The sequence below is a fragment of the Anopheles coluzzii genome, chromosome X (genome assembly GCF_943734685.1).
Source record: "Anopheles coluzzii chromosome X, AcolN3, whole genome shotgun sequence".
Lineage (NCBI taxonomy): Eukaryota > Metazoa > Arthropoda > Insecta > Diptera > Culicidae > Anopheles > Anopheles coluzzii.
This window is the reverse complement of record NC_064669.1, coordinates 22,078,921-22,087,166: the sequence shown is the minus strand read 5'-3', so window position 1 is coordinate 22,087,166 and position 8,246 is coordinate 22,078,921.

Sequence of the window (8,246 nt, the reverse complement as noted above, 5' to 3'; positions counted from 1 at the left end):
GTGGTTTAAATATATTTATTTAGTAATTAACTTTCCGTAAAACAAAACGCTTTCCGTAGCTTTGACCTAACGGAAAGCTGTTGGACAAAAAACAGTCTCCGTTTGAGTCAGGTAATGCAAATGACCTTCGTTCAGTTCGATATATCAAACCAGAGACAAATCGAGTTCTCTAACACGGATCATAATGGAAAATGAGCATTTTTGATACTTCTTCTCAAGCAGTTGAGTCACATAATCGGCACTAATACTTCCGTGATTGATACTGGTTTTTTTTTTTTGAAGGTAATATTTTATTTTTTGCCTTCTTGATACGAGTTACCTTACATTGTGTGGGAATATTGGTTCTAGGTCTGAGAGACAACCTCTCCGTTAACACGGAATCCTTAACACCACTGTTCTGTTCCGGTGACATGTTTTCCTCAATGCTGTTCTTCCTTACGATGTTCGGTTGCTTAAACGATACTAATTATGGAATAATTATTCCAGATTCAGATAACAACAATTTTGTTTACTGGGAGGCCACGGTTTTGGCAATTTGGTGGAATATAGTAACCCGATTATCCGGGCCAGGGACTAATTCTGCAATTAGACCAGGAAGCATCAATAAACCGCACAGGTAACCAGTTTTACAATAATACGTTTTATCTGAAGTTTCTACAATTCGATAGTTGTCCAACGATCATAAGAACCTATCACAGAAAACCAAACCATGAACACATGAAGCACGAAACACACTCCTCGGATAAGCAAAGTATAGAGGATCAGACCGACGCCCAATACCCCACTTATGATTACAACAATACTTGGCGATATTGCACTCTATTTTCATGAGCCTTCAACAATCAAAGCACTTCACTATCTTTTATCACCGCGTTCACGCTGAATAGCAATATTTTAACACACTTTTCTGTTAACTAAAAGGAGCCAACCACACCATGCTCCTATCACCACCCGGTTCATCCGCTGCCTCCGGATGCAAACGCCCAGGGCGTGTTTGAGCGACGCATAATCTTTGGCGGTGTGTTCAAGCATGGAGCGTGGAGGAGAAGGACGAATCACGAGCTTGCTGAGCTGTACGGCGAACCGAGCATCCTGACGGTGGTGAAGGCTGGCAGGATACGATGGCTGGGGCATGTCATGAGGATGCCAGACTCATGCCCCACCAAGAAGGTGTTCGACAGCGATCCCCAGTTCGGCATAGGGCGCAGGGGAGCACAGCGAACTGGATGACTGGACCAGGTGAAGAGAGACCTATCGGAGATCGGGTGTCTACATGGATGGGAGGCTGTAGCCAGGGACCGAGCATCCTGGAGAATTATTGTTGACCGGGCCATGCCACATCGACGTGCTCTATTGCAAGCAGGGCAACAAGAGAGATAGAGAGAGAGCGTAAAAACCAATGACGTCAAATACGTTGCTTTCATTAAAAACGCCGACCGAGATGAAGTAGCTTTCAACATTATTTTCTTTTTCTTTACAAACAACGAATTGTCTGATGAAGGGTGCTATGTATTATATCTGAACTGCACTTCTGGCAGCACTGGAACTGTCATACGCTATTCCTCATACACACCGTAGTATGAACAACAATCTTCTTTACACACTGTGGTATGAATAGCTAGATTCTATATAGACTGCGATCATTTCCGCTACCGTTCTACGACACAAAAGAAGAGAAAGCCGAACTACAAGAACTACAGGACTACAAGTATATTTAGATAGAGATAAAACAGTTCCGTTGTACGATTTACTTTATTACGGTTCCATTCCATGTACAACACTATGAACACTTTGAATATTGATGATGGGTTTATGAATGTTTAAAATTTTGTGTTTGTTATTTCAAACGTTTTATTATAAATGATACAGTGACCTTCGAATATAAAACAAAATTAATGGTTCGATTGTATTCCCCGACTGAAATATGTGTCTCTCAAAATGTACAACAAAGGAATGGAGAATTTTCAATTATTTAAAATACTTTGGCAGCCAATATAAAGTTTTTATTTACAGTATGAAGACATACAGCTAGAATATGACTCTATAACTTCTTTGCTCAGCAATGTTATTGGGCCGAAGATCTTTATACTGCGTTCAAAAATCTTTCTTTCCTCTGAGACCCCTGTAAAAACGGTGTATAGTGGCGCCACTTGGATTTTCAACGCTTAAAATCATGTTTTACTAGTAAAATGATAGTTTGAAACAATATTTGATGTGATATATCTCGTAAATAGTACAAATATGAATTATAACCGCTGTTTGTTCGAGGCCGCCCCCATGCATTGTGCTTATACAGCGCACCTCTTTAAATTTCGCGATAATGAAGCAACGGATCCAGACCTCGATGAAAGAGAGCTGCAGTTCCATGTTCCGACCTTAAAATAGTAAGTCCTTTTTCCATGCGAGGGTCTGAATCGATTGGTTCGATACGATTTTGCTATTTGTTGTCCAATCGCTGCTTTGATGTTTCCATGGCGGTGTCTCGCAAGCCCTCTCCTCTAAACTCCAGTCTCGTCGTAGAGCCTACGCTCGCTGGCTGTATAGAGTGCCACAGCGAGGCAAGTCGAGAAAAGCCTTATTGGAAATGACTTACGCTGAAGCCGCTCCTAACATAGAAAACAGTCACTCTCAAATCATAGAGAGTAATCTTCTACCCCCATCTCCATTTAGCCATGCTACCCATCCGGATAAGGGGTTCAGAGACATGTTACCGTTCTGTACCATTTACAGGGTTTCACACGATTAAAAAAATCGTTGCTAACCATTTTGTTTTGAGCTCGTCTGACGATGTATACATAAAATGCTGTAGATTTTTGGTTTGTTCCCATAATATATTGGTATCGTCTGATTGGATGTCAATACAATTGAATTAAAATTCGTCACGCCAAAAATATATGGGATGCAACCAAATAATAAATATGTAAACCCTGTAAGAAACTTTAATTTTTTAAACTCTTCACAGGCTTGCGATAATGAAAAAATGTTTCAATAAGAAGAATAAGAATAAGAGGAGGAAGAACAAGAAAAAAAAATAAACTAAAAAGAATATTTCTCGATATTCAAAAACAATTTGAAACATAAAAAATGTTTTCATTTTTTTAAATACAGTTGTGATAGTGTGCGACACACTATCCGTTAGGATTCGGATACGATCATTTCCGAGTACACTCTTCGTTAGGATTCGGATACGATCATTTCCGAGTAAGACATGAGTTACCGTGAGTGGCATATATAAGCCAATTGCCGAAATAATAAAGGCCCTTCTTTTTCTCTCGAACTACGATAACCAACGCGTTGCGTATTACTCTCCTGGTACCCACATTTAACATGGCGATCCTGCCAGGAGACAAGAAGCCAACAAGACTAGAAGAATTAGCAACGCACGGCAAAAAGTAAAGTTCGAGTCGATATTTTCTGAAAAGTTTTCGCGCTGTCGTAGAACGTTACGTTACGTTAAATGCTGATTGATTTTCAACGAGCATCAATGCTGCTGGACGGACGGAGCAAATCCATCCGCTAAGTGCTGATCGATTATCGGCGAGGATCGACGCTGTTGGACTAACGCAGTTTGGCGAAGAAGACGAAGAAACTGGGAGATGTAAAAGGAAGCGGTACAACGGTTGCGGAACAACTTTAACACGATATACAGCAGACGCATTTGGAGCACGTATAAGAGAGAACGAAACACGATACGCTACCGGTTGCAGATCACACATTATCCGGCTACACATCCGTTGTAAGTATGCGTGTCACGTGGTATGCGTAAAAAGCGAACAGAAAACGAACAAAGGAACGATAAGGCTGTGGTATAAGTGAAAATAGTGTAAGCACGTAGTATATGTAATCGAACAATTGAGACGGTGGTGTTGAGAATAATATAATTAGAGCAGTGGTAAAAAAAAAAATTGTTAGGCTGTGGTGTCAGTGACGTGATTAGGTTGTGGTTGTGCTCGTTATAATGGCTGTAAGGTAGTTATTGCGAAAAAAAAAATCGTATTCAATGTGTTCCTTGCCGTTACCAACAAGGCCCTACTAGAAAAAAAAGGAAAATAGCTGTATTTAAAAAAAAAAAATTTTAGACTCACTTTTCTGCATTACATAATGTCATGAATCTATGTATATATAAACATATGTTTTTCAATATAAAAGTGACTATTTTACTTAAATTTGCAAAAAAAAATAATAAGTTCAAAATATTAATAATACATTAATTATTAATTCCTACCTTTCCACGTATACCTTTTCCACATAACCTTTAATTTATGTACAGTGTGCGTTATACAAGTGCCTTGCATGTACCTCGCATGTCCACCAAACCACGTGGTAGACCAAAGGGTAAAACTGTAAAAAAGATGGCGAACACTTTAGACTTGAATTTAGCACTCAAGCTAGTTAAACCATTTGCAGGTAATCCTACAGATTTGTCTAGTTACAAAGAAAGTGTCGAACTTTTGAGGGATTATTCGAAAGATGTTAGCGAAACGCACATCTTAAGGTTAATGAAAGTTACACTAACTGGTGCTGCACATGGTGCTATTGACGGTGCCACGACTATCAATGAAGCATTTGTTTTTTTGAAAGCTAGATTCGGTATAAAAATTTCACCTAACGCGGTCGAGAGTGAAATTAAATCCACTAGGCAGGCAGGAAAATCAATAACTGATTTCGGGGCTGAAATTGAGGCTCTTTCGACCAAGCTAGCAGCAGCTCATGTATCAATGGGAACTTTTCCTACTGAAGCATCCGCAGCTAATGTAGTGCAACCTATAGCAGTGAGAGCTTTTGTTAACGGTCTAACCAATGCGACAACCCGTTTCTTTTTGAAAGCCAGGAACCCCACGTCGATGACGAAGGCAATTTCAGATGCGCTCGAATGTGACGATTCAACACCAGAATCCACTACTGACTGTGCATTTTTAAATTCCTACTATCCACACCGGCTTGAAAATCAAAATGTGCGCTATGCATATCCCCCTAGGTATTCTCAATACAACCGAAGCCAATATTACAATAGGGGCTACTACCGACAGGGTTACCAATCGAATAGAGGGTTTTATCCACAAATCAACAGGGCACGTGGTCGAAATCGTCCTCCTCCACACCGAGGAAATTTTCCTAGAGGTAATCCAAATGTGAGATCGTGGAACAGAAATAATGCCAATTTAGCAGTGTTAGCACAGGCACCAGATAAAAATGAGGCAAACGAAACAGAAGTAAACGAATCCACTTCTCAATTGACTGATCTTTTTCGTTAGTTACAGTTTAAACAGTAACATATTGGCAAATTTCTTTCTTTTTAATAATCCAATTAAATTAATAATTGATAGCGGAGCATCTTGTTGTATTTTAAGCTCAAAAAATGTCCCTGAATATATAAACATAAATATTAGCCTTCAATTATCTGTACGAGGCATAAGTGGTTATACGAAAACAATAAGATTTATTGATACTTTTATTACTTATCAATCTATTCAATATCCGATTAGATTTCACGTTTTAGAAAATTTACCATCGAATGTTGAAGGATTAATTGGCACTGATTTTCTTAAGCAAGTAGGAGCATCTTTAAATTTTCAAAATCAAACTCTTTCCTTAAATAAATTACCTTATTCTCTAAATTTAGAAAAATCTTATAATCAAATATTGATACCAGCCAGGACAGAAATTGTCGCCTATGTTGAAACCAGCGAACAAGAGGCTTGTGTCGTATGGAATGAGGAATTATTACCCAACGTGTTTATTTCCAACACTATTTCAACCCCCTTAAATGGTAAAATACCAGTGAAAATATTGAATGTGAGAAACAAAGCAGTAATAATTGAACATCTTAGACCCACTATACGACCCTCCAAAGAGTATTTCATATTGACTGTGGAAACGAATAAGCATGATGCTGAACATGCAAAACAAACTCTTAAGGAACTTAAGTTAGATCATCTTTCTGAAAGGGAGAAAAATATGATAGAAGCTATTTGCCTTAAATATAATGATATCTTTTGCATAGAAAACGATCAATTGAGTACAACCAAATTACTACAAGCATCTTTGAATGTTAAAAATAACGAACCTCCATCTTATTGCAAACAGTATAAATTACCTTACTATCAAAAAGAAGAAATAGCGAAGCAAATCCAAAGCATGTTAGACAACAAAGTAATAGAAGAAGCTCAATCCGAATGGAATAGTCCGATACTTCTTGTACCCAAAAAGTCATCAACCGATAAGAAAAAATGGCGATTAGTAGTTGACTATCGGAATGTTAACAAGGTACTGAAAGACGATAAATTCCCGCTACCTAATATCGAAGAAGTTATTAATTCTCTTTCAGGCGCGAAGTACTTCTCACACTTGGATTTATCGCAAGGATATTACCAGTGCGAGCTTAGGAAAGAAGATCGAAACATCACTGCTTTCACTACTTCGCAAGGACAATTCCAAATGACCAGGTTACCTATGGGATTGAAAGTGAGCCCATCAATTTTTTCACGTCTCATGACTGTAGCTATGTCTGGATTAAATTTTGAAAAATGTTTAATATATTTGGATGATATTATTGTTTTCGGCGATTCCATCGAACAACATAATAAAAACCTCATGTCAATTTTTAACCGATTACGGAAAGTATCTCTCAGACTTAATCCCAGCAAATGTAATTTTCTCCAAAAAGAACTTGTCTATTTGGGGCATTTAATTTCTGCTGAAGGTATCAAACCTGATCCCAGCAAGGTAGCGTGCATTAAAGAATGGCCGATTCCAACTACCGCAGATGAAGTCAAAAGATTCATAGCATTCGCTAACTATTATAGGAAACACATACCAAATTTCGCAAAACTTTGCATTCCATTGAACATATTAACTAGAAAAAAAGTACCCTTTGAATGGACAACTGAGTGTCAGAAAACATTTGATATATTAAAAGAAAAGTTTATTAATCCTCCAGTGTTAGAATTTCCAGATTTCAGTAAGAATAATATATTCGTACTTCATACAGATGCATCAGGAAAAGCTATAGGAGCAGTCTTGAGCAATAAAAATAGAAAACCCATAGCTTTCGCCAGTAGAGCTTTAAATAAAGCAGAACAAAATTACGGCACAATAGAAAAGGAGCTACTTGCTATAGTATGGGCAATCAAACATTTCCGGCAATATTTGTACGGAAAACAGTTTGATATTTATACAGATTATCGACCACTGGTTTATCTCTTTTCGATGAATGACCCATCTAGTAGACTTACTAAGTTCAGGTTAGCTCTTGAAGAATATTCATTCACAGTTCATTATGAGAAAGGTTGTGAAAACGGAGCAGCGGACGCGTTGTCACGAATTCACATTTCTGATCTAAAGCACCTAAACCAGCAAGTCTTTGCTGTTACAAGAGCACAATCAAGAAAGGCAAGAAGTGCAAATCCGGATATGGATAAAGAGCAAGAAGCAAACAGTGTCGGAACAATGGGAACTGATCAGCCCAACGTACCAACTGTATTTGTGGAATTGCAAATTTGCGATTATATTAAAGAAACTGAGTTAGGAAAAGAGATTATTAAAATTCCATCGATCATTAACTTAGTTCACCTACGGGGAACTTTGACACAGATCAAGGAACATTTAAAAAACAAAAAAGGGAAGGTGTGTCTGGTACTAAAAAATGAAAATAAAAAGGAAGATACATTCATGAAGAAACTAAAACAATTAAAGATAAAAGGATTACCGAGGATAATAGTCATCAACAAAAACATTAAAGTGCTAAAAGATGAAGAAAAACATAAAAAGCTTTTAATAATGAATGAACATCATATTTTACCTACAGCAGGTCATGCAGGAATTTATCGCACTTTAAATACCATAAGACAAAAATAAACATGGAAAGGTATAGAAGCAGATGTAAGGAAAATGGTCACAAACTGTAAAGAATGCCAAATGTATAAAAAGAGAAATGAACCTAAAATACCAATTCGAATCACAACAACAGCTAGCGAACCATTTCAAAAAAATTATCTGGATCTGGTGGGACCCTTGGTGAAATCAAAGGGATACGAATATATATTAACAACGCAATGCGACCTTACAAAATTTGTAACGGCCACACCCATTTTTGATAAACGAGCTGACACTGTAGCTAGAGCGTTGATGGAAAATGTATTTTTAAAATATGGAGTACCACAATCAATATGCACAGATAGAGGAACAGAATTTATGGCAAAAATATTTGAGGAGTTATGTATCGAACTTAATATTCAAAAGCTCAA